Below are 26,135 nucleotides of genomic sequence, written 5' to 3'. Positions count from 1 at the left end.
ACAGTCAGATCAGGGACACAGCCCAACAGCCACGAGCAGAAGCCAATGTGACAAGGACCTATCTGTGGTCCTCACTGTGGGGCGGGGGCGGGACACAGGGTGCGGGGCCCCTGTACGGGGCCTGATCTGCAGCTTGTCCAGGGACACAGGGCAGTGAGGACAAGCCTCTCCTGGCAGTGGGCAGGCACTGCAGCCCCGGGTCCAGGCTGACCCCCAGCCCTGTTCCGTCCCAGGAGGTCCCCGGCGAGGATGCCCACAGCCAGGCTGGGCGGCGTGGGGCCTCGGGGCTGCTTTCGAGAAAGTGGAATGAGGTGCACAGATTTCAAGCCTCTGATGCTTCTGGGAAGAGCCAGCTCGGCACACACACATCCCAAGAAGACAGAGGATGCAGCCTCTTCCCACGCGTCCCTGCTGGAGGTCCGGGCGACCAGAGGGACCCAGCGAGGGATGGGGCCCAGCCCAACCCAACCCAACATGGCCAAGGCACTGAGAGGTCACCACAGTCCTGAACGTGGACGTGAGTCACAGTGGGGACACGTGCCCAGTGGGTGCAGCGGCAGGTGTGCAGGAGCAGAAGTTCTGGAGATCTGGTGGACAACAGCGTGAATATCCAAAACACTGCAGGACCACACGTAAAGGTGGTGAAGACGCTACATCTACTGCTATGTGTTTCTACCACAATTCAGAACAAAAAATAAACCACCCCACCACCCCTTGGGACTCAGGCCCCCAATCCGAGCAGAGCCCTGGGAGCCCAGGCTGTGAAGCCAGGGGTCCAGGCTGACCCAAGCTGGGCCCAAACGCATCCCCCACAGCCCAAGAGGCAAGAGCACGTGGCTGCCACACGAGCAGGCGCTCCCTGCCTCTTACCAGCTGACGTTTCTAACGTGTCTGGAAACCCAGAAGCCCAAACTGCAGGTAAATTAACGAACGAAGGGAAAACGGCCATGGAAAGAGCCCTGCAGACCTGAGTGGGGCGCGGCGGCTGCCCTGGGCACCCGCCCGGCAAAGACAGTGCCAGGGTCCAGCCAGGGGTGGGGCTTCCCGTCACCAAGGCCAAGTTCGGGCACTTCCGCTTCCTGCACAGAGAGAAGGGCACCCCCGCCTCCTCTGTCACCCTCGCAGGGGAGGGAGGAGGGGCGTCACAGGAGGACAGCATCTCAGCAGCCTTTTGATGCCAGGGCCTGTGGGCACAGCCTACACACAGAGGACAAAGGGAGTCCACTTCAAGCCACGCCTTCCAGGAGCGTGGCCAGACGTGCACTCCCGGCCGCTCCTCCCCAGAGCCCAGCCCTCAGAGCCCGACGCACACTTTCCCACCACATCCACGACCAAACCCCTGCTCTAAGTGGCCTTCTGCAGTCAAAGGCAGAGTGCAAACGTCCCAGGACCAGCCTTGACCTCCCACCTCGCCACCATCCCAGAACCCCGCCCAGGTGAGCACTGCAGGGTGGGCCTGCGGCGGACTCCAAGGGCAAGTGCGGCCGTGCCCCGCGTTCCTAAAACCCGGAGAGATGGAGAGATGGCGAGACCAGAGGCCGGGCTGCTCCAGGTGGCACCCAGGCCGTCGCCCCAGAGCTGCTCACCCAGGGGTGTTGAGACTCAGAGCTGGAAGAAAGGCGGGAGGTGAGCCCAGTGAAGGAGACGCACCTCCGTGTGTGGAGAGAACCAGACGCCACCAGACGGCACGGGCAGGTTAGCACACGAGGTTGCCGCCCCCTGGCCGCGGGCACTGTACTTGCACGGCAGGTACCCCCGTGGTCACCCGCCGAATACGTGCACATAGGACGATTCGGGCTGCCCTGTGTGACCCTGGACTGCCTGACCGCGCATCAAGGCGTGGACACTGGGGGCAGCATGGCGACACAGGTACACCTACATGCCCTGTGACCACGCACAGCCCTTCCGCTGGGTCCCCAGCGCAAAGGCCATCGGGTCTGACAGTGACACCCCTCCCAGCACATGGCTGGGATTCAGCCCCAACACTCCTGCACCCAGTTCTGACGCCTTGGCTCCTACTGTCTCCCCAGGCAAGCAGAACCTGGGTCAGGTCCTCTACAACATGCCTCCAGCACACACACACCCACATGCGTGAGCACACACCAAGGCCACCGCCTGCCTCCACCACCCCTGCAGCCCAGGCTCAGCCCCGGAGGGAAGGAGAATGCAGCCGGCAGCGGGGACCCCACACCCCTGAGGCCCAGATCATGGCCCGTTCTCCTCACTGTCCCTGACCCGCAAGGCCACCGGACAGAAGGGAGGGACACTGCCACGAGCCTGTGAGTGGGGCACCTGCTCTGCTGCCAAGGAGTCCCCGGAACACTGACCAGAGCTCGGACCAGGAGCCCACGTGCTCAAGTGGCCCTCGGCCCCACGTCCAGCCCAGGCGGCTTGTGAGTAATCGCAGCGCCCTGCCGGCCTGCCAGCGGATCAGAACCTCCAGTGCGTGGCCCAGCCAGGTCAATGCTCTGAAAGCACCAATGTGAATGTCCACACAGCAGTCACGTTTGGAAGCGGCCTCGGGACTTTAAGTTCCTCTGGTCCAACTCTTGGGTCACTATCTCATTTTCTTGTAGTTTTCACTCAAAATTGAAGTAACCCGCAGCCAACACTATTCTTAATAGTGAAAAACTGAAAGCCTTTCCTCTAAGACCAGGAACAAGGCAAGGATGCCCACTCTCAACTCTTCTATTCAACATAGTTCTGAAAGTCCTAGCCACAGCACTTGGCAAGGAAAAGAAATAAAAGGCATCCAAACTGGAAAGGAAGAAGTAAAATGATCTCTGTTCACAGATGACATGATCTTATATGCAGTAAGCCCTAAAGATTCTAAAAAACAAAACAAAAACAAAAACAAAAAAAATGAAACCCTGTTAGAACTAATACATGAATTCAGCAAAGTAAGACACAAAATCAACCACAAAATTCAGTGGTGTTTCTATATACTAACAATGAACAATCCGAAAAGTAAACAAAAAAACTTCCATCCACCATAGCATAATAAGGTATTTATGAATAAACTTAACCAAGGAGGCGAAAGACTTACACGCCGAAAACTACAAAACCACTTCTGAAGGAAAGCAGACATCCACCAGCAAACGGAAAGACATCCCATGTTCATGGACCGGAAGACAGCATTGTTATGATGTCAACATCATCCAAAGCAATCTGCAGAGTCAATGCCATCCTTATTAAAATTTCCAGTTTATTAAAACTCTCAGTACTTTTTTGCAGAAGTAGAAAAACTCATCCTAAAATTCATATGGACTCTCAAGGGACCATAAACAGTCAAAATAGTCTTGAAGAAGAACAAATCAGAGATCTCATACTCCCTGATCTCAAAGCTACAATCATCAAAATCGCGTGGGAAGCTCAGCACAAAGAACAGAGAGCCCAGAAACAAACCATCGCATTTGCAATCGAATGATTTCTGACAAGGGTGCCAAGGCCATCCAACAAGGAAAAGACAGAAATTTCAACAAATAATTTTGAGAAAACCCGATACTTGCATGCAAAAGAATAAAGTTGGACTCTTACTTAGCACCATATACAAAAAATAACTCAAAATGGATCAAAGACCTAAACATAAGGCCTAAATCTATACAATCCTTAGAAGAAAACATGGGGAAGGCTTTATGACACTGGATTTAGCAATGATTTGGGGGATATGACACCGAAAGCACAAGCAACCAAAGAAAAAGTAAACTGGCCGACCCCCAGATTTAAAACTTTTCTGCTTCAAAAGACATTGTCAAGAGTAAAAATGTAACCCATGGAATGCAAGAAAGTATTGGCAAATCGTATATCCAAAGTGGGTTAGTATCCAGAATATATTTTTTAAAACTGCTACAACTCAACAACAAAAATACAACGCTGTTCAAAGGACTGGAAGAGACATTTCTCCAAGGAAGACACAGAAACGGCCAAGCACATGAAAGATGTTCAGCATCACAAGTCACTAAGGAAACACAAACCAAAACCCCTTCATACCCATTATTTTTAAATTAACTAACAAATGTTGGTGAAGATGTGGAGAAATCAGGATCCTTGTGCACTCTTGGTGGGAATGTAAATTGGTGCAAGCACTTGGGAGAAACAGTATGGAGGGTCCTCAAAATACTAAAAAATAGAATTACTATATGATTCTGCAGTCCCACTTTGGGTATTTACCCAAAAGAACTGAAAGCAGAAACTCAAACAGCTATTTGTAGACCCATGTTCACAGCAGCATAAGTAACTCACAATTAGTCAGAAGGCGGAACAGCTCAGGTGCCCACTGAAGGATGAACAAACAAGATGTGGGTTTATCCATACACTGGAATACTACTCAGCCTTAAAAAGGAGGAAACTCTGACATGCTCCAACTTGGATGACTCTTAGAGACTTTATGCTAAGTGAAACAAGCCTGTCGCAAAAGGGCAAATGCTGTATAAATCTATTCATAGAAGACATGACAGCAGTCAAATCCGCAGGGACAGAAAGTAGGTGGTGGGTGCTGGGTGATGGGGAGGGGGTGGGGAGTCACTGTCTAACGAGGGCAGAGTTTCTGTTTGGAAAGACGAGAAGTTCTGAAGATGGATGGTAGCGATGGCTGCACAACAGTGTGAATGTACGTCCTGCCCCTGAAACGTACACTCGGTTCACGTGGTAAATTTCCTGGTATGTATATTTCACCAATAAAACGTCCGAGAAATCAATGTAAGCAGCTGGCAGCCCCACCGGAGTGCCGCAACCGGGGCTGCGGCTCAGCAGGCCACACCGCGGCTCCATGCCCCTCACTGCATTTCCCCCTCTCTGAACTACGGGGGAACAATGACGGCGTCAAGCCTAGTGATAAGGAGGGGGTCCCAGAGGCCCAAAGTGACAGACACACAGACAGCCCCGGGGCTGTCCCTCCACACACTGACCACACGACTCACAGCGACAGGATAAAGCCCGGACATACAAACAGGAATGAGTAGACGCTCTGTCATGCCGGCATCATCAGAGACGTCAACACGTAATTTTTAAACTCTATGCATAAAAATATTCCCACGCAACATATAACCCTATTGTTTAACCTTCTTGATGCATTCCTGAAGACGTGTGAAAAAACATGCAATTTATTTAAAGTTACAACTGAAATTACAGCCCGATATCCTAAAATCTTAAATCTTACTGCACGGGATGTAAGGAGTTTAACAACAGACCACAAGGTCCTCAGGGAAGGAAAGCTGGGCTCCAGAAGCGCCTGCTCCCCGGAGGAAGGCAGTGGACGACGCCCAGTCCCTGTCCCTGTCCTGGACAAGCCCACACCAACCACACCAACAGAACTGCACATGAACACACCTGCCACGTCTCCCAGATGCTGTGAGAAAAAAGGGAAGATGCACAGAGAACCGACAAGAAGCACTGAAAAGCTTGGTCACCATGGTCCCAAATGCCCAGAAAACAGATCCTCAGACATAAAATACAAACAAGCATGTGCATGTGAGCGCACGAGCGCAAACACACACACACACGCTGCTTTTCTGCCAAGACCAAGAAAAAAATGATTTTTTCTAACGCACACATCCTGGACTTGCTCACAAGGCTAGACCTACTCTACCACGGCACCCTTTCACTGGGGGCCCCACCCACACGGGTCTCGCTGGGCTGCCATCCCGCAGTCCACTTGTGTCCAGGGGCTAACTTAGCCAGCGTGGTGGTTCTGACCCAGAAGCAGCTGTGGGCAAGGCCTTGAGGCCACGCCGTCTGCCGGCTCTCGGCCTCCTCAGAGTTACGGTCCATATTTGGCTAACGCGGTTATTTTTAAAGCCAGTTAAAATAAGGATAAAAGGTAAACCCACAAACTAGTCCTTAAAGGAGTACTCTCATTCCAGCCCAAATCGTGGGTCAGGCCGGGGCCTGTGTGCACTTGGCCACCAGCGTCACAGAAAGCACACACCTTATTTACCTCTCAAACACCCTAAACCTGCTCTCATGATTAATACCAAAACTACCAAAATGTGGCTGGAAGAAAGTTAAAAATACTCATTCCTTCCAAATGTGGAGCTCTATTTCTGGAAGCCAATCCTCAAAAAAGGAATTCTAAACAGCAAAAATGCTCTGTATACAAAGAGGTTCAGGATAACATCACTTACAAGAGAATTACAATTAAGAATGCTCCAGCAGAGCGTTACAGAGGCCCACGGAGGAATCACGTGGTGCATCCACTGAAGGAAGTAAGGAGGCAACAATGTAGACGGATGAGACGACGAAACAGCTCCGGGTACGGACAGGGGTGACGCCCACACAGCCTTGCAAACGCGCGCGACGCCACAGCCCTGCGCGCCTGCAGACAGGCAGCAGGATAAACGCTGCACTGGGTGCATCTTAACAAAAAACACAACCTGCGATGAGCACACGTGAGCCCAAAGCAGCTCGCACCTTAGCAGAGGTGGGAGGCGCACAGAGTAATTCTCGCCCGTGCCCAAGCCCGGCGGCAGGACAGCCCAGCACAGCCCCGCTCAGGGGAGGTGGGCCCCCCCCGCCCCGCGCCTCCTCGCCCGCGAGCCCGCGCTGACCAGGACGGACCCTCGTGGGCCCAGGGGGACGGAACGGCTGGGCGGAGGGTGCAGGGGCGGGGGCCGGGGGGCTCCACACGGCAGCTGCTTCCAGCCCTCTCCACAGTGTTGTTAAAGGAGTGGGGAAAAAAGACTGTGAAAAAAAACACCAAGATTCTGGAGCAGTCGTATTTGAAGTGGCCTCTTACTCTTTTCTTCATCTTTCATGTGCTTGGAATCGCCGCACGTTACTCTCAGTGTTGAACTCTGAATTTCAAAAGCCGAAGAACGGAAAACCAGTGAAAGCTCTCCGCACGCTCAGCAGCCTTTGAAACAACCGCTTTCACTGTCAGCACGATAAAAGGCAGGCTACCCGCGCTGACGCGGCCGCTGCGTGAGGAGCCGCCGCGGTCAAGTGGGAAGGCGACCAACAACTCAAGCACACGTCACGCACACCCCCCACACAGACCACACACACGCACCAAACACGCCCCACACCACGCAGACCATACACACACACCACACGACAAACACCACACATACGCACCTGCTCAAAAGCCACCTGTGACAGTGGTCACCGGACTGGGCAGTGCGGATCACACGTCCTCCCACTGACACGGGAAGTTCCTCTGATTCCAGATCAGCACAACAGAACTTTCTGTGATGATAAAAATGCTCTATATTTGCACTAGATAAATTGCCACTCGAAATGTGGCTAGTGTGACTAATTAACTGAACTTCCACTTTTTAAATTTTAATTAATTTAAACAGACACCTGTAAGTAGCCGTTATCAGACAGCACAGCTCTAAATCACAAAAAAAAAAAAAAAAGAGGAAAACCTGCATATTGGCTATGAACAAGATAAAGACAGCATACACAAAGGGGGGAACTTCAAGCCAATGTCACTTATGGCTTCAAAACAAATACCCAAAAGTAAAGAACGCAGCAGTACATGAGAAGTTCACTTATCGTAACTAAGTGCACTAAACCACGAAGGCACAGATGGTTCAATGCTAGGAAAGCCATTAACACAGCTGACCACACTAACAAGACAGAAAATCAAACATTCATTTCTACAAAGAACTGCAAAGTTAACTAGAAACTTGCAGCTACAGCCCCAACATGTGAAGAGCCTGCAAGTCCTCACTTCCATCCTTGCAACGACTTTTCTTGGACCCATCAGAGAACTGAAATGGCTAGCAACCACCACCCCGAAAGCGGGGAGGCAGATGAATACAATCTGCTCACCGGGAGAGGCTGCTGGAGCCAGAGCCTCGTAGGAAGACGCAGATGGTAATTTTGATGACATGCTGGGAGTGGAGAGCAGACACGCATGAAAGCGATAAATTCCGTGGGACCCCAATTTTAAGCATGGCCCTACATTTCTCTAGGTTTTACTTCCAGGTACCCCACAGAGTACTCACAGTGAAGATGCCCTCCTAGCTCTGGCAGAGGAAGGGAAAAAGCAACCACTGTGAAATACACCCAGAGCGTTCTCAGAAGTCTGCTCAGCACAGGAGAGATTTACCAGAGCCTCAGCCCGTCTGTGGGCAGGGCACTTCCCCTACTAGCCTTCCTATCTCATCTAAGGGATGGGGCCAGGGCCGGGGGTGGGGTGCAGATAAGAAATGTGCGGAGGCCACAGCCCAGGGACACAGCCCCACGAGCAGGCTGAGATTTAACCGCAGACTGTGGGGTACTCTCTTCCCCCCACCCCTCACCACTGCTCCAGTGGGGCTGCAGGTAATGGTGGTGGACCTCAGCCGTAAGAGGGGCAAGACCAGACTAGTTCTGAGGAGGAGTCCTTAGGGAAGCTCCAGGCAACCGGGGAGACGAAAGTGAGGACACAAGGGGAATGTGATGCCTCTGACCCCACAGGCACAGCAAACCGTGCACACAGCCCAGGTCCTCGCCTCACGCTGGAGGCCTCGCCGCCTCAGTTCTTACCACCCGGTACAGCACGTGCAGCTTTTGGCAGAAAGGTATAGCAAAAGGCAAGGAGAACAGTTTAAAGACGTCTTAAAAAATGCGTCAGCATCAGAGTCAATTATGACACAGATTACCAGAGCGGGAATTTAAAATAACTATGACTAATACACTCAGGGCTTTAATGGGAGCAGCGGACAGCATGCAGGAACACACAGGTAATACAAGCAGAGCAATGGAAGGGCCAAAAGGGAACAACAGCAATCAAAAACACTAACAAAAATGAAGCGTGCCTTCAATGGGCTCAGGAACAGAATTGACACAGACAAGGAAGCAACTAGCTTGAAGACATGTCAATAGAAGCTTCCAAATCTGAAATGCAGGGAGTAAAAAAGTGGAAAAAAAATTACAGAACATCCAAGAACTGTAGGACAATTCCAAAAGATACATGCACATGTAACAGGAGTATCAGAAGAAGAAAGAGAAAAGAGAAAAATCTGAAGAAACAACGGCCAAGAATTTTCCCAAAATTAATGACAGACACCAGACCACAGACCCAAAAAGCTCAGAGAACCTCAAGCAGGATAAATACCAGAATGTCCAAGCCCAAGGCACGAAGCAGCCAAGCTGCAGAAAGCCAGACAAGGAGAAGCTTCCAGAGAAGGAAGGGAAACCACACCTCATCTACAGAGGAACCAAGCCGAGAATCACAGTGAACTCCCGACAGAAACCACGCGCGCAGGAAGAAGCGGAAGTGAAATGTTTCAAGCGGTGAAAGGAAAAACCAAAACACCAACCCAGAGTTGTGTGCCCAGCAAAAGTATCTTTCAAAAATGAGGGAGAAATAAAGACTCACTCAGACAAACAAACCTGAGGATATTCATCACCAGTAGACACGACCTGAAAGTAATGTTTTCAAAACTTTCTCGGGGAGAAACAAAGTTACATAGGGCAGCAGCTGGATTTAAATAAGGGAAGAATTATGGATAAGAAATAAGTGAAGTTTAAAAAAATTAACCGAAAAGTTTTTCAGTAAAAGTCAACAGCGTTTGTCCTAAGACTTTAATGAACCAGGAATTAACAGGTACTTCCTGCAGCAGGCGGCCCTCTAGCAAGCCTCCAGGTGCCCTGCCCTCACTCCCGTGTATCTCCCTCCCCCTTAGGTGTGGGCGGGGCCCGGGAATGTAAGCTATATTCACAGTCACTCCCATGATCAGGTAACACATGGCAAAGGTGAAAGGACTTTGCAGATGTAATTAAACACCAAAAGCAGTCGATCTTAAACTAATCAAAAGGGGGTATTCTCCTGGGTAGGCCTGCCTTTATCAGATGAGCCATTGAAAAGAGGATCTAAAGGTCAAAGGCTGAAAGCAAAGGGCTCTCTCTCCTGCTGGCCCTGAAGATGCAAGATGCCGTGAACTCTACAGCTTCCAGGGAAGGACCTCCGTCAACAGCCAGAGGGGCTCAAACACAGACCCTTCCCTCCTGGGGTCCCTCCCCAAGACCCTGAGCAGGGGGCCCAGCTGAGCTGTGCTCGACTTCCACCCACAGAAAACACAGGGCCGGGAATGGGTGCTTGTTTTAACCACAGGTCTGTGATGGTTTGTTACACAGCACAGAAAACCAATACACGTCCTTAATATTATAAACGTGTATGTGCACAACAAAGTAGAACAAGTGTTATTTTAAACATTTTTCCCCACTTGGATTTTCTTTTGGTACAATGTCTGTGGTAAGGATCTAATTTACAATTTCATCCAAATGCTTCAGCTTTATGAGTAATTCTTGTTCCCAAGTGCTACTGTGTGGTCAGTCTGTCTGTCCTTCCCTCCCTCCTCCATCTCCCAAGTGATTAGCCTAATCAAATATTTATGTATTTGAACAAATAACTCTTAATATTTCCTTACTTTAATGTCTTCCTGGTTTTTTTCCTGTTTTCTTATTCAGCAATATTTGGATTTGTATTTATCCTTCCTGTGTTCCTTCAGTTTGTGTCACGGTTCTGTATTTTATTTTTTGACTGAAGTGCTTCCTTTATTTTTACTACTTCTTGTTTAATAGCAGCAACTTGGTATATCACAGAATGCACGTGCTAGAAAAACTCCCCCGCTACCTGCCCCTCACCCTAGAGCTGGTCCCTTTTTCCCGGGGAAGCACCAGCACCCCCGCCGAGGTCAGCGACATGACAGAGACCCATCACTCCCAGTGCCATTCCGCCTTGGGTCTGTGTCATCAGAGGCTGAGAGCAAAAGGGGGAAATAACTTAGCGGGAGGCCAGGCTGCCGCACCCGCATACGAAGTGACGGTGCATCTGGGAAACCCGGGGAGTCGGTGGTGAAACCAAGACAAACAATTAAAGAATTCAGGGAAAATAGCAGGATATAAAATTAACACACAAAAAGCAACGGCTGTCACAAATGCAAACAACAACCAGTCAGAAGACACGCGGGGAAGAAAGCCCCCTTTACAACAGCAACGTAAGGAAAGGTCAACATTAGGAATAAATTCTAAAATGTGACAATTTCATAAGAGAAGAGGGTTGAGACATAACTGGCAGAGACAAGAAACAGACGTGAGTCACTGGAGAGACCTCCCTGTGCTCAGAGACGGTGACTCAGCACCATAAAAGCACCGCCAAGCAGCACTGTCCCCAGACGACACCTGCCAGTGACCTGCCCCACCCAGCCTGACCAGGTAAGTTGATTCTAAAGTTCATGGAGAAATAAACTATGACTCAAAACCCAAATACGATTTTTAAAAAGAATGATATGTTCATTCGTATCATAGTTTAACTATTAAAAACAAGTATGCATGGCAAAAAAATTAGCAAAATCAAAAGACAAAGGTAAAGCTGATTGAAAACACTTGAAATATATATATTATCACAGATGAAGAGCCAGTCTTCCTAATATTTCAAGAACTCTTAAAAGTCAAGGGGAAAAAGGCAAAAACTCTGATAGAAAATACGAAAACATCCAAACAGAGAGAGTCACAGAAAAGACTCTGACAGCTCGCCCTTCCAGGACGAGCGCCGGACTGCGGTGGGGGAGGGGGCCACATTGCCCAAAAGGTCTCAGCTGAAGCCAAGAGGAAGGACCAACCAGAGATCCAAACTGTGGACACCCTACGGGACAAGGTCCCCACGGTCAGCATCAGAAAGACCAAGGCTGGGGGCTGGACTCAAAGACGGAAGAACCATGACCCCAGACCAACGGTGACCCTGAGCCACAGGGAAACCGGGGGAAGCAATGTCGTGGAGTCGCGGGAGGTGACTGGGCCACGCAAGCCGGACTGGCTGGGGCACCTTTAGGCCAGGAAGGCCCAACCGTGAAGGCCCGCGGCGCTAAGACAGGAACCGTCCCAACGTCTTTCCGGGCGTCGTGATGTTTGCACGTTACCTTCCAGACAGGTGCCCCCCACCACTCTGCCAGCCACCCTGCAGCCCGGGAGGGGCCTCACAGTGGACAGTCGCCAGGGCCCAGCTGCCCCGGGACTGAGGAGGCAGCTGTGACTCTCGGCTGACGTCCCAGCTCTCACTGAATGGCCCCTCCATCCACCACTCTCTCCAAGCTCCAGAAATTGCTCCCACCCGATTCTTCAGTGGTCACCTCGGGGTGACAGCCTGGCCAGCCTAGAGGACCACGCTGGTCCTGGTGACTCATCCTGCCCATGATGGTCACCGGTCCGAGCAATTGCCCATCCACCCAGCATCCCTTGGAGCAGCCGCTGCTTCCAGCTGGACTGGGCCTCCTACGCGCCCGCACTCGGCTGCACCCGCGGCTCCCCTCCCGGGCCCGGTGCACCCAGCCAGGCCTGCACTGCCGCCCACTCCACCCGACCCCACTCTGCTCTGCGGGCCAGGGCCCCGTTTTACAGGGCGGGAAGCAGGCTCAGAGAGCAGCAGAGGTGTCCTTAACAGCATGGCACCCAGAGAGGCCAGGGTCAAATCCTAGCTCTCCCTGCAGGGTCCTGGGACAGGCACTGCCCCTCCAGCCCACAGTCTTCAACAGGAACAGCAGTGAGGGCACCCTCTCCCACAGGACACCCTTGGACTCCCCGATAAGGCAACCAGCTCTGGGACGGTCCCTCAGCTACATCACCAGTGATGACATCACTTCTGGGAATCCAAGACACCACTATATCAGACACCCTGTGAGCCTTTGAACTTCAAAGACTAGTCTCAATTCAGAGACAGTAAAAATATGGGAAACGTACTTTTAGAATCCATGAAACATGATGTCAGGATTCTGGGGGCACACCCTGAGAACTGCTTTGGTAGCACACGTGCCTGGGCGTCCACCCGCCACCTGGCCATCCCCACTTGGACTCCCCGGGCTGGACCCTGGGGGATGCTGCAGGGCGCCAGATGTGGGTTGGGTGCCACCCCACCCCCAGACACGGCACCTGCACCCACGAGCCAGGGGCAGGCCAGGAGAGGCTAGTTTGTGAAGAACGGACCCAGCCCCCGCGCCTCATCTGTCTCCCTCACCCGGGCGCCTGGGCTCAAACACCAGCCCCCCAGTCCACCGGGGAGGCCTGCGGAGGGGCTCAGAGCAGCCCTGGTGGGGGCAGAGCTGGCCAGAGGGAGGCCCTCAAGAAGAGGGCACCGGGGAGCCCACTGGGGCAGGCAGCCAGTGGGACGGGCCAAGGTGCTGGAAGGCCACCCCAGCAGGCCGCCTTCTGGAGCTGACCGCCCCCTCGGGCATCGTCTCCTCCTGGGGGGTCTCAGGATGGGGAACCAGGAGCCCCCCGTTCTGGCCCTTCCCCCCCCTCAAGACCCCATCCTCCGGGACCTGCAGGAACGGGAGGAAACCTGCTGGCTTACTTGGCACATCGGCTCTCCCTGGGCCGGGAAGCATGACCGTGACTACCAGGAAAAGGACTACGTGGCGCCCACAGGCTGGCTGGAGCCTGGGCTCAGGGAAGACGTGGAGTCAAGGCCCCCGGAGCCCCAAGTCCTGACCCACTGGAGAGCTGACCACACCTACACCCCAGGGAAACAGGACAACGCAGAACCGGGTACACTGGGACAGAGTCTCATCTTTCTAAAACACTACATTACAACTTTCAAATGTGGGTCATTTAAAAACAAACAAGCATCCTGGGCTCCCTCACCCTGAGCTGCAGCTCAGGCCAGGCCCCGGACCCGGACACACCCTGAGGCGGGCACTGATGCTGTGGATTCCTCAGGAAATCCTGCCCCGCGCCACACGCTTATCCCGGCGGAAAGCTGTTTCCTTTCACCAGAAAAGAAATCTTGTCTGTGCAGTCACAGATACACGGAGGCTAAAAATAGTCCCACAGAAGGAAGCAGTGAGGGGGCCTTCCACCAATGGCCAGGACCGACGGCGCGTCAGGCAGGGCCGCGAGCGAGCCCGCCTGGGGTCGGGGGCCCAGAGAGGGGCAGCCAGGCCTGCAGCCCACACTCTGGAGTCCACCCTCTGTTTGCACATCAGGTCTTTTTACAGAAACCTGGCAGAGAATTAGAAAAAATGAAAATCAGAAGAGCAAGGAGTTTTCCCATGAAGAATAACTCAGCAACATCCTCCTCTTTAATTAAAGAGAAAGAAAAAGCCAGCAGCGTCTCTATAAATTATGCCAACACATCTCACGAAGACGTATGCTCCGAGAACCTCCGCGGGGAAGGAGGGCTTGGCAAATTTTATAACAAAATACACATCTTCCCCTAAAGGGTGCCCCAGAACATAATGGATTTGAATAACAATGAATCATCAAACAGGATCAAATTCTAAGAAACAAAGCAAGTTTAACTTTGAAATAAAGGCCTATAAAAAATGAAATTATCCACCTTTCAGGCCACCATCAGGGCTGAGACCAAGCGGTGAGCCCCACTTCTCAACAGAGACCCATCGGGCTGGACTACAAGCACCAGATGCAAAAGGAAACAGAATCAAAGGCTGATGTCCAAGGCAGGGGAGCAGTCAGCATGGAGATACGCCTGTCTGATCATCTGAGCATGTTCGTGTCACAGAGCCGCATGGGGCTCCCTGGGCCAGGGCCAAGGTTCCCTGACACCACTGCGTCCTTCCCCAACACCAACTTCTGGCTAGACCAGCAAACAGGGCGCCAGGACCCCACCTCCCTCCAAGGCAGACTGGGCACAGGGGACAGGGACAGTGCCCGGGACCACAGAGGAGGGGAGGGGCTCCTCCTGCGGCCCCTCCCTGCCCCCCCCCCCCCACCACAGGCCGCCTCTGTCCCGCTGTCCCCTCAACTCCTGCATCAGCAGTGGAGCGACACGCACTTGAACTGCCGCCCGGCCAGCGGGCTCCTTCCCATCCTCCAAATCCTGTTTCCTCACACTGCGTCTGTTTCCTTTTTTAAATGGCTTGGTGTTTTGTTTTGTTTTGTTTTAATAAAAAGGAGACTGTGAAGAGATAAAATGAGAGCAGAGCGCACGGCTAAGTTGTGAATAACATGCACTTGGTGCCCACGACCTCAGACCTGATGGAGACCCAACCCCAAACTGCGCTAGACCAGAGCAGGTCGGGGGTGGGGGCGGCCTGCGGGCAGAGCAGGACAGTCCACATAAGGTCACAAACCCCAAATGTGAGCCTGTATTTAGGAACACTGGCAGACACCGGAAGAAGACCCCAAGGGGTCAGGGGGCTGCCTGGGGTAGAGCCGGGGTGGGGGTCCAACCACTCCTTAAGAGGGAGTCAGGGCACCGATGCCTTTCTGGACAATTTATAAGGCAGCTTCTTTTCAAAACAGAATCATACTATTTCGGAAACCTTGGGAAATTCAGGAAGAGGGGAAGCCCAGAAATACAGCAGCTGCCGTCACCCTGAGAACCTCAGACCCCTCCCCACACCGTCAACGGCCTCACAGTCACCCGCCCCCAGTCACCTGCCCTTCCAGCAGGCCATCCACTGCGGCTGCTCAGTCAGGCAGCCCCCACGCCCGCAGGACAAGTGACAGGCGGGTACACTGCTGACTGCGTGGCGAGGATGAAGTCCCCGTGGGATTCCGGGGAGAGGCAGGCAGCCGTGCGCAGACTGGGTGAGGAAGGTGGACAGGCTGGCACGACCTCACAAGGAGGTGACGGTCCAGGTTGACGCCCTGTGGGTCGGTCTGCGGGCCCCTCGTGGAGGGGAGGGCGTGACTTGTGCCGGAGGACCCAGGTGCAGCAGGAGAGCCAGAGGTGGTGGAGGACGGACGGGAAGAAGTACAGGCATGAGAAACGCAGCGCCTTCCGACAGCTCTGCAGGTCCTGCAGGGAGGACAGCCCAGCCCCGAGACGGTCAGGGGGCCTCTACACGGCTCTCCTGCAGGACACACCCCATCCTCAATGACAGGCTCTCCACCCCGCGACACCGTCCCTCATCCAACATGAACACAGATGCTGGACTTCGGGGACACATGGCCAGCCCTGATCACGACAGACTGAAGCCATCACCTGGGGCCCTGGGGACATGAGCCCTCCGGGCATCACCCAAACACCGCTGCCCCTGCCACAGTGTGCAGCCCGGCTCACGGCAGGGAAAGGCGTCCTGGGAGCAAGGCTGCTGCGGGCTGCAGACCGGCCCCGCAGGAGGAGCACGTCCCCAGGGAAAGTGACACAAGTGCAGAGTTCGGGGGGAGCAGCGTGGGTGAGTGAGGAGCACCAGCGCAGCCCCAGGCCCCAGGAAAGGTGGGAGAGGGCCCGCCTGGTCAGGTCAGGGCCGTGCCCGGGGGGGCCCCGCCGGCGACCCCAGCCGCACCACTCAGCCTCAGGCAGACACAGGCAGCAGTCAGACCACGGGCAGGGCGGCAGGACAGTCTTCCAGGGGTGACCAGGGCCAACGCTCGGCCGTGGGGACCTTGTCTCCATTCACTTTGGTTTTTGAATGAGCCAAATTTTACACTGGAAATGTTAAAATGGTGCCAGGACCCTCCACTCCAACCTACAAAACTCAGCAGCCCAGCACGGGCGGGGAGGCCTGGGCGGAAAGCGGCTGCCACCCGCCCCTCTGTGCTCTGATGCAGCGACGCTCAGACGGAACGCTGGCTCGTAACGGACCAGTAAAGCTGACAAACCCCCGGGGTAGAATGATCAAGGGAAAAGGGCACAAATGAGCAACATCAGGAACCAGAGAAGAGCTACCAGCACAGACACTAAGGTAGTAAGAGAGGATGAGCACCACACCCACAAGGGCGACAATTCAAGGGAAGTGGACACGCTCCGGCGGCCTTGAAACTAACGCGCCACACGGCGAAGCAGAGAACGCCCACCTGCCAAGGAAATCGGGCTTGTGTTCAAAGCCTCTGCACAGAACACAGGCGGTCTCGCTAGGGAATTCCGTTAGCCACTTAAGAAAGAAACAGCGCCCGCGCAGCGCGCCTCTAACAGCACCCGTGTAACGCGGCTCTAACGGCGCAGCCCGCGCAGCGCGGCTCTCGGACAATGCAGGAGGAAGAGCACCTCTCAGGGTCTTCTGTGAGGCAGCGCAGCCCTCACACAGGAGACCCGCAAAGGCGCGGCCAGGAAGCGCGGACCGATGTCTTTCCTGGACGTAAACAGAAACCAAGTGCGGAAACACGTAAGGAAAAGAGTAGGACATGACCAAGTGGCCCAGGAATGCAGCAGCTTGGTTTAACATTTGAAAACCTGACGTACTCCACCAGGTTTACAGACCAAGGGAGAGAAACTATAGGATCATGTCAACAGACGAAGAGAAAGCATTTAACAGCATTCAACATTCTTTCATGGTTTTAAAAAAAAACCCAGCAAAATAATAGATGGAAACTTCCTCGGTTTGATAAAGGACATCTGAAAAAAAGAAGGGAAGGAATCCCTGCAGCCCCACCACCGTTACCGGTGGACGACTGCGCACCTCCCCCAGCAGAGCAGGGCCCCGCAGCCGACGCTCCCCCCGCCTCCCCCGGGCTGCAGGCCCTGAGCAGGGCGGGGAGGCCAGCAGAGGGACGCACAGCTCTGTCTGCAGATGCCGGCTGCTCACGTCCAGTCCTAAGGTCTCTGAAAAGCTACGGTTTAGCAAGGTCATGGCACACAAGGGTGATACAGGAAAACTTCTCTGCATATCTTTACAACAACAGCAAACAATTGGAAAATGTATAAAACTGCCATTTACAGCAGCATGCAAAAAGCAGGAATCACAAAGGGATGCATTTAACAGAAGACGTGCAAGCCCTCTGCACCGAAAACCACAAAACACTGCAGGACAGATTAAAGACCCCAGGAAGGAAGGGACGCGTCATCCACAAGCAGAAGCCGCGGAACGGCTGGGATGCCAGCTCCCCCGCTTTGACCCACGGACTCAGGCGGCGCCAGCCAGCACCGCAGCCTCTGTGGAGACTGAGCGCTGACTCTGAAGCGTGCGTGGAAGTGCGCCCGGCCTAGAGCGCACACAGCGATCTTCAAAGAAGAACAGTTAGAGGACTTAACACCAAACTACAGTCGTCAAGGCAGGTGGTCCTGGAGGAAAACTCAGTGAACAGACCAATGGGACAGACCAGAGTCTTGAAACAGACACACATCGAGACTGACTTTCAACAAAGGTGCCAGAGCGATCCACGGGGGAACAAAACCTTGCAGTGATGGTGGTGGACCTGCTGACGTCCATGTGGGGAAAGCGCATCTCAACCACGACCCTATGTCACACAGACGACTGATCTGACATGAATGAAACACCCAAATGTAGAAGGTTAAGTCACAGCGTTCCTAAGAGAAGCAAGGACGTCTTCTTCATGACCTGGCGGTAGAGAGACTTCTTAGGGCACGGAAAGCAAGAATCAGGCAAGAGTCACAGTCGGGAACTTCTGGTGGCCGACATCACCGTTAAGAAAACGAACAGGCAAACCACAGCCCGAGATGGTTTGCAGGACTTGTACCTGACAAAGGACTGGCATCCAGGGTAAACAAAGAGCTCCTACAACTCAGTGATCGCAACAAACTCAGCCTAAAAAAAAACGGGCAAAAGACAGCGACAGATGCTTTACCAACCCCCCCCCCACAAATGGCTAGCAGGCACCTGGAAGGATGCCTGACATCATCAGTCACCAGGGAGATGCAAACTGAAACAACGAGACACCCCCTGCACCCCCAGAAGGGCTAGAACGACACAGACCGAAGCCCCGAGCATGGTGACGGAGGCACACCCGAAACGGGGAGGTGTAACGGCGGAGCCATTTGGGAAGGAGCTCTGGCAGCTTCTGATGAAACTAAACCCATCCCCACCCCAGACACCCCAGATCCACTCCTGGGTGGAATTACCGAAGAGACGCAGGAAGTATGCTCACAAGACGACCTGCCGAGAATGTGCGCGGTGTCCTCGCCCCTAACGGCCAGGTGGGACAACGGCCCCCGCATCCTTGGCAATGGAGCGGAAGGAACTCCGGCCAGTCTCCGACAGAGCAGGGGCACAAGGGCACCCCTGATGCGACATCCTCAGACGCCAAAGCCAGCCGGGAGGGGGAACCAGAGCTGCCTGGATGGGGGCTGCCGGGGGAAGGGCGGGGGGGGGCCCACTGCAGTGATGGTCATGTGCTGTATTTAGATAATGGTTTCGGCTAAACACAAGCGTTCATCACAGTTTGGCAAATGTACACTTAAACTGGTATGTTCCACCAAACATAAATTTTGTATCAAAGCAAAACCTAAACCAACACTGAACTCTAGCAAACGGTATCCCTACTGAAGCACGTAGCGGGAAGGACACTGGGACCACTGACTGAAATGCACAGAAGCCCAGCGCAACTGACGGATGAGCGGGTGGGTAAGCACGCGCCCAAGCAAGCACGGGAAAGCCTTAATGACAGAACCCAGGTGGTAGTCCACGCGCGCTGACGATGGAATTCTTCCAACTTTACCGCACGGTGGAAGTTTTACAATAAAATGTTAGGAAAGAGTTTAAAAATAAAGAAGTACTGAAGCTGATGGTCTCTGAGGTCCTTTCCATGACTTCGCCCGGAGTTGGGAGACTTTTTCTTCCACTTCCAGCTGGCACAGAATTCCACGCTGGACCAGGCCGACACAGCCCTGGAGCCCTAGGCAGGTCAGTCGCAAAGTGGGCCCAGCCCGACCCCAGCTAAGTCCCCACTGGGATGAGAGCCCCGCCGCAGGGGGGTCTCTCTGGGCCGGAGACCCCGCAGCCTGTGCTGGGGGGCGGGCGGAGAGGCCCCATTGCCCTGGACAGCTGCGGGGACAACGAGGAGACCAGGAGCCCGAGACGGTCAGGGTCATGAGCAGCAAGGCCCAACACCCTTCCTCCAACAATCAGACAAGCGAGTTCTGAGTCTCAGGAGAGTTTCGAAAATTCTAAAATTGAAGTCCAAAATAACTTAAGTCTAAAAATAGGGCCCCTAAAAAATAAACACATGTGAAACCTCTCCAGCTCCTCCCCTGCTTCTCACTGGCCATCAGGGCGGAGCCACCCCTGAGCCGTGCTGAGTGCCCCACCCACCCCCAGCCTCTTGCGGTCCCTACCTGGGGAGGAACAGGGCTGGAGCGCTGGGGTGCCCGTGAGGCCCCCAGCTGCAGGCAGGCTGCTTCATACGCACGACTACCTCCAAAGCCCCCGGCCTGCCAGCTGCGCACAGCAGGCTGGAGTCGGGCCACCGAGGAGGAGGGCTCCTGTGTCCTGAGGGCCTGGCTGATGACCTGGGGAGACACAGCAGTCCCTGGGGGGCACCTCACCTGCCCATCTCCCAGGCCCATGGCCAGCGCGGGCCCAATGAATCCTCCGCTTGGCAAGGTGGACCCGCTGCCGTTACCAGGCTCAGGGAGGCCAGATCCTCAACTGTCACCAGCCTCCCGAGGAAAAGGGCCGGCACCTTCTCTTGACCTCTCCCCTGTGCCCCAGCCCCTTCTACAAGGGATCCAGATCTCCCCAAGTGCCCCCTGTGCCCTGTCCCTCTGACCAGCCCACAGGCCTGAGGAGCAGTGGGGGAGGACCAGAGCAGGGCCCCACCCCACCCCTCGAGGTCCACGCCGGTGCACGGGGGGCCCCGCCCCCTTCTCCCGCATTTCCCTCCAGCAGCCTCTGACGCACACACGTGGGAGAAGGCATGAATGGCTGTGCACTGGCCCATCCTGAGGTCTCTGTGTGCCCCACCCAGGGGCACCATGCCCAGCCGGCACAGAACCCCCTCCCTGTGGGAAATTACCACATCACCCAACACCACCAATGCTGGAGTGGCCTTGCCACATGCCCCCCACACAACCAAGAGCACAGGGAGCAGACCTGGAGACCCCACAACCTGATGCCCAACCTCCGCGGGGAGCAGGGGGTGCAGTGGGAACCTCGCACACCACCGAGGCCCTGCCTGCCTGCCACGGGATGCCCCGGCAGACACACAACACCCAACGCGCGGTCCCGGCCCTGAAACGGACAGCACACACTGCTTAGGGACAGAGAGGTGTCCTAGGGCTGTGTGCCAGGACCCAAGAGGCAAGGCGGGGGTACCCTGGGTGGGGTGAGCCCTGTGACCCGCCCTCAGGTCAGTGTGGAGCCCTGGGGGCCAAAGACCCCTGCTTCTATCTCCTTCACCCAGCCCTGAGCCATATGGTGAAGGTCCTCAGTTTCCAAGGCTGCAGCCACTTTGCAGCAGGAAGCAAGTCCGTCGTGGTTCAAATGGACCCAGCGTGGACACAGGAACACAAGCCAAGACCCCGTGGGGACTGAGCCCCTCCCCCTCAGGCTCTCTGCCGGTCACTCAGGCTCCCTGCCTGACAGTGAGCGCGGCACCCAGAGCAGGCATCACAAACGGGGACCCGGGACGGGGAAAGGGTGGCAGGTGGTTCCAGCCGTGCCTGCAGGACTTGGGGTCACCACACCAAGCCGCAGGCTGTGAGGGCTGTGCGCCTGCGGAAAGGCGGCGGGTCTCCGCCCCTACAGACAAGCCAGCGGGAGCGCCCGCGGACGACACCCAGACCCACGCCCAGAGCCCCACGATGGGAGCTGCCGGAGCACTCAGGTGAGGCCCCTCCTGAGGAGTCAGGAGCACCCGCAGGGGGCGCTAGACTGCGGGGGTTGACCAGGTGCCAAGTTACCGACTCCCCCAAACCATGTGAACACAACAGAAAACCCAGAACACTTGTCACGTAATGCAATCTGGAGGCCACACCTGGGCCACCCCGCCCTCCGCCAGCCCGGCCTGCGGCCTCCTCCTCAGGGCCCAGCACTGCCAGCTGCCCCGCCGAGTCTCAGCAGAGAGGAGGCCCTGAGGCAGATAGGGCCGCGGCCCTGGCCTCCAGGTGCCCAGCGAGGCACAGTGACCAGAGCAGCTGGGAGGCAGACTCCGAGCTGGCAGGGCCTCACCTCATCCTGCTCCAAATGTAGGCCTGGAAAAATCTGTGCTTTCCCCAAATCACGGTTGTGTTCTCAAAATAATCAGATGGTCAGTGTCAAGACAGGGCTCTTCCTGGCCACACATGTCTGCAAACAAACAAGCACCATCTGCTGCTTCCAGCCAGCAGGACCCTCCTCCTGGCCACCGGCCCCAGAGCACAGAGGGCGCGGGACTCTGCTCCGGAACAACATCTCTCCCCTTATGCTAGACGCCTCCTGCAGCTGCCCCTGCCCCTCCAGGCCCCTGACCTCCCGAGAGAATGCATGACCTCAATCGGCCTTGCCCTAGACCCTCAGCATGCCCCCGCCTTAGCAAGCCTCAGTCCTCCCTGAGGTCACTTGACTTCCCCCATCTAATCTTGCACAGTTTCCCCCAATTGCCCTCCCCAGGGAGCCCCCTTCCCCCCAGCTCACTCTCCAGAGCAACCCTTCTAGACTGTCCCCTGCCCAGCAAGCCCACAATGGTGTCCCCAACCTCAGACCAGACAGGGTGTGGCAGGGGAGGGAGGGTGTGGGGGTCCCGGGGGACAAGGCTGCCTGGGGGTGCGGGGGTGAGAGGCTGGTATTTCCCAAATGCCTGGAACACTCACTTTTTACAAACCTTACCATACTTCCAAAGCAAAAAGTAGAAAACATTCTTTTGCAAATCAAGTGAATTCATAAACCACGCCCTTTTCCAAAATTACTATTAAGTAAGAGAAGGAGCATCGGTGACCAACAAGTGAGGGGGGATGCGGTGAAGGGACAAGCTGGGGGTGCCACGCAGGGCTCACGTGCGCGGGGCCACACAGGACAGGGCTGCTCCAATCCCACCTGCTCCCAGAAGCAGAAAGTTCCCAGAAATAGCGAGAAAGGCTGGAAAACTGTAGGCATGTGATCCTGACACTGGAAATGGGTAACAGGCTGAAATGACGCCCAGAGAAGCTTCCTGAAAGGAAGCTGTCACCGCCATGTGGAAATTCGTTCCTGTCCCTGATTTTGGCGAGGGCCACTCCAACCTGCCGTCCTGCCCACGAGGCGGCAGCTTGTCCGGAGCCACAGCGCCACCTTCTCAGGTTACCACTGAAGGCCCAGCAGACACAGACCAGCCCAAGGGGAACAGCCCGGGTGACAGTCCAAGGGACACAGTGAAGCCCTCCAACAGGTGCCCAAGGACTACGGGACACAAACCACACCTTCTGTGCCCAGAGCCCGCGGCACCGTGTGGGGCTGCTGCTGGCGCCTATACGACAGAGGGTGGTTAAGGAACAGAGAATCACAACATTTACAAACTCTGTCCCCCACTCCCACCCACGGAGAACTCTGGAAGCCGGCCCAGAGCCTTAGCTGTGTGGGTTAACCATGCACAGAGAACACGTGGCCACACGAGACCACGGGGCCAGTGGGGTGCAGTGTCACGGTGACCGCTCCATGAGGAGGCCCACACTTCCCTCCCAAATCAGGAGCTCAACAGTGGCCCAGGAACCAGGAGCAAGAAGTGACCTAGGGGGACAGACAGCACTGCCCAGCGTCCAGGAGAAGCACTCGGGAAGGATGCAGTGCCCACGGGGACTGATCTTCTCCAAGACAGAAGTAGAGGCCACTGCCCACCTCCCGGCCTGGCCTCTCCCAGGCCCCAGCCACACCCGTTCTTGGCCACCTGCATCTCCTCTGAGGCCCCGCGGCCCTCCTTGGGTCCCTTCCTCAGAGACGTCACTGCACATCTGTCCTGAGGCCCATTGGTCAGACGGGTTCTTCCCACTGAAATGCAGCCGGTGGTGATGTCCATCCGGGCTCAGGCCCAGGTAAATGCACGGGCACAGCCACTGGCAGGACGTCGGGCCCCAGGCGCCTCCCGACCCCACGCCTCCACACAGGTTCAGTCTTGGACACAAACTAGAATAGTGCGAGCCATCCCATGGGGTGACCAGGGGCCTGTCCTGAAACGTGGCCTGGCCCTCACCCCGCCGGGGGCTCGCCTGCGGTGCTGGCTTTGCCCTCTGAGCCCCTGCTTCATCCAGGCTCCCACACGCACCCCGCTGCCGCCCTTCCAGGCAAGGTAACCTCCACATCCCCTGGAGCCCCAGGGTCCAAGGATCCTTGGACAGGGTTTTCCACCTGCAGGCCCATTACTTGGCTCACATCGACTTGGTGGGTTATAACCAGCATTTCTTTTTTAAGAAGAAGTTTAGCAGATTCACAATGTTGTATTAGTTTCCAGCGTACAGCAGAGTGATTCAGTCACACATACATATATCCTTTCTCATGTTCTTTTCCATTTTAGGTTATTACAAGATACTGAATACAGTTCCCTGTGCTATATAGTAGGACCTTGCTGTTTATCTATTTTATATTTAGTGGTTTGTATCTGCTAATCCTGAACTCCTAATTTATCCCTCTCCCCTTTCCCCTTGTTAACCATAAGCCTTTTTTTCTATGTCTGTGAGTTTGTCTCTGTTTTGTAAGTAAGTTCATTTGTGTCATACTTCAGATTTCACATATAAGTGATATCATATATCTGTCTTTCTCTGACTTATTTCACTTAGTATGATAAGGTCTAGGTCCATCCATGTTGCTGCAAATGGCATTATTTCACTCTTTTTATGGCTGAGTAGTATTCCATTGTATAGATATACCACAGCTTCTTTATCCAGCCATCGGTCTGAACATTTAGATTGCTTCCATGTCTTGACTTTTGTAAATAGTGCTGCTATGAACACTGGGGTGCTGTGTCTTTTCGAATTAAAGTTTTCATCTTTTCCAGATGTATGCCCAGGAGTGGGATTGCCGGATCATATGGTAAGTCTATTTTTAGTCTTTTGAGGAATCTTCCTTCTGTGCTCCATAATGGCTGCACCAAACTACATTCCTGCCAGCACTGCAGGAGGGCTCCCTTTTCTCCACACCCTCTCCAGCATTTATCATTTGTGGACTTGTTAATGACAGTCATTCTGATTGGTGTGAGGTGATACCTCATTGTAGTTTTGATTTGCATTCCTCTGGTAACTAGCAATGTTGAGCATCTTTTCTGCGCCTATTGGCCACCTGTACGTCTTCTTTGGAGAAATGTCTGTTTAGGTTTCCTGTCCATTTTTTTATTGGGTTGTTTGTTTTTTTGTTATTGAGCTGTATGAGTTGTCTGTATACTCTGGAAGTTAGGCCTTGTCAGTCATGTCATTTGCAAATATTTTCTTATTCTGTAGGTTGTTTTTTCATTTTGTTTATGGTTGCCTTTGCTGTGTAAAAGTTTGTAAGTTTAATTAATTCCCATTTGTTTATTTTTGCTTTTATTTCTATTGCCTCAGTAGACTGGCCTAGAACACTGCAAAAATTTATGTTGGAGAATGTTTCGCCTATGTTTTCTTCTCAGAGGTTTATAGAGTCTTGTCTTATATTTAAGTTTTTAAGCCATTTTGAGTTTATTTTTGTGTTTGGTGGCAGGAGTGTTCTAACTTCATTGACTTACATGCTGCTGTCCAGTTTTCCCAACACCATTTGCTGAAGAGACTGTCTTTATTCCATTGTATATTCCCGCCTCCTTTGTCGAAGATTAATTGACTGTAGGTCTGTGGGTTTATTTCTGGCCTCTCTATTCAGTTCCATTGATTCATGTCTGTTTTCGTGCCAATACCATGCTGTTTTGATTACTGTAGCTCTGTGGTATTGTCTGAAGTCTTCCTCCAGCTTCATTCTTTTTCTTCAGTATTGCTTTGGCAATTCTGGGTCTCTTGTGATTCCATATAAATTTTAAGGTTATTTGCTCTACTTCTATGAAAAATATCCTGGATAATTTGATAGAAATTGCATTAAATTTGTAGATTGCCTTGGGTAATATGACCATTTTAACAATATTAATTTTTCCCATCCAAGAGCATGGGATGTCTTTCCATTTCTTTAAATCATCTTTAAATTCCTTTATCAATGTTTTATAATTCTCAGCATGTAAGTCTTTCACCTCCTTGATCAAGTTTATTCCCCAGTATTTTATTATTTTCATGCAATTTTTAAAGGGACTTTTTTTACCTTCCTTTTCTGATATTTCATTGGTAGTGTAAAGAAATGCAACAGATTTCTGTATGTTAATCTTGTAACCTGCTACCTTGCTGAATTCATTTATCAACTCGAATAGTTTTTGTGTGGAGATTTCAGGGTTTTCTATATATGGTATCATGATATCTGCATATAGTAACAATTTTGCTTCTTCCCTTCCAATTTGGATCTCTTTTATTTCTTTTTCTTGTATGGCCAGAATTTTGGGAAAATGAGGAATTGAAAGTGTGCTCTGGGGTCAGCACAGGGCAGACTCGAGGCTGTCGAGACATCTGCTTGACCTGGAAGGTGAACGGAAGGCTTAGAAGTAACGCAGGCAAGTTATCCGGGAACACTCCAACA

General features: G+C 53.5%; 1 protein-coding gene across 4 annotated transcripts in view; it reads right to left on the bottom strand.

Moving 5' to 3' along the window:
• The window catches only part of INPP5A (inositol polyphosphate-5-phosphatase A), a 157,522-nt gene that overhangs the window by 104,990 nt on the left and 26,397 nt on the right, over positions 1-26,135 (bottom strand). The window lies entirely within an intron of this gene.

The sequence above is a fragment of the Camelus dromedarius genome, chromosome 8 (assembly GCF_036321535.1).
Source record: "Camelus dromedarius isolate mCamDro1 chromosome 8, mCamDro1.pat, whole genome shotgun sequence".
NCBI lineage: Eukaryota > Metazoa > Chordata > Mammalia > Artiodactyla > Camelidae > Camelus > Camelus dromedarius.
This window is presented reverse-complemented; position numbering and strand designations above follow the sequence as displayed.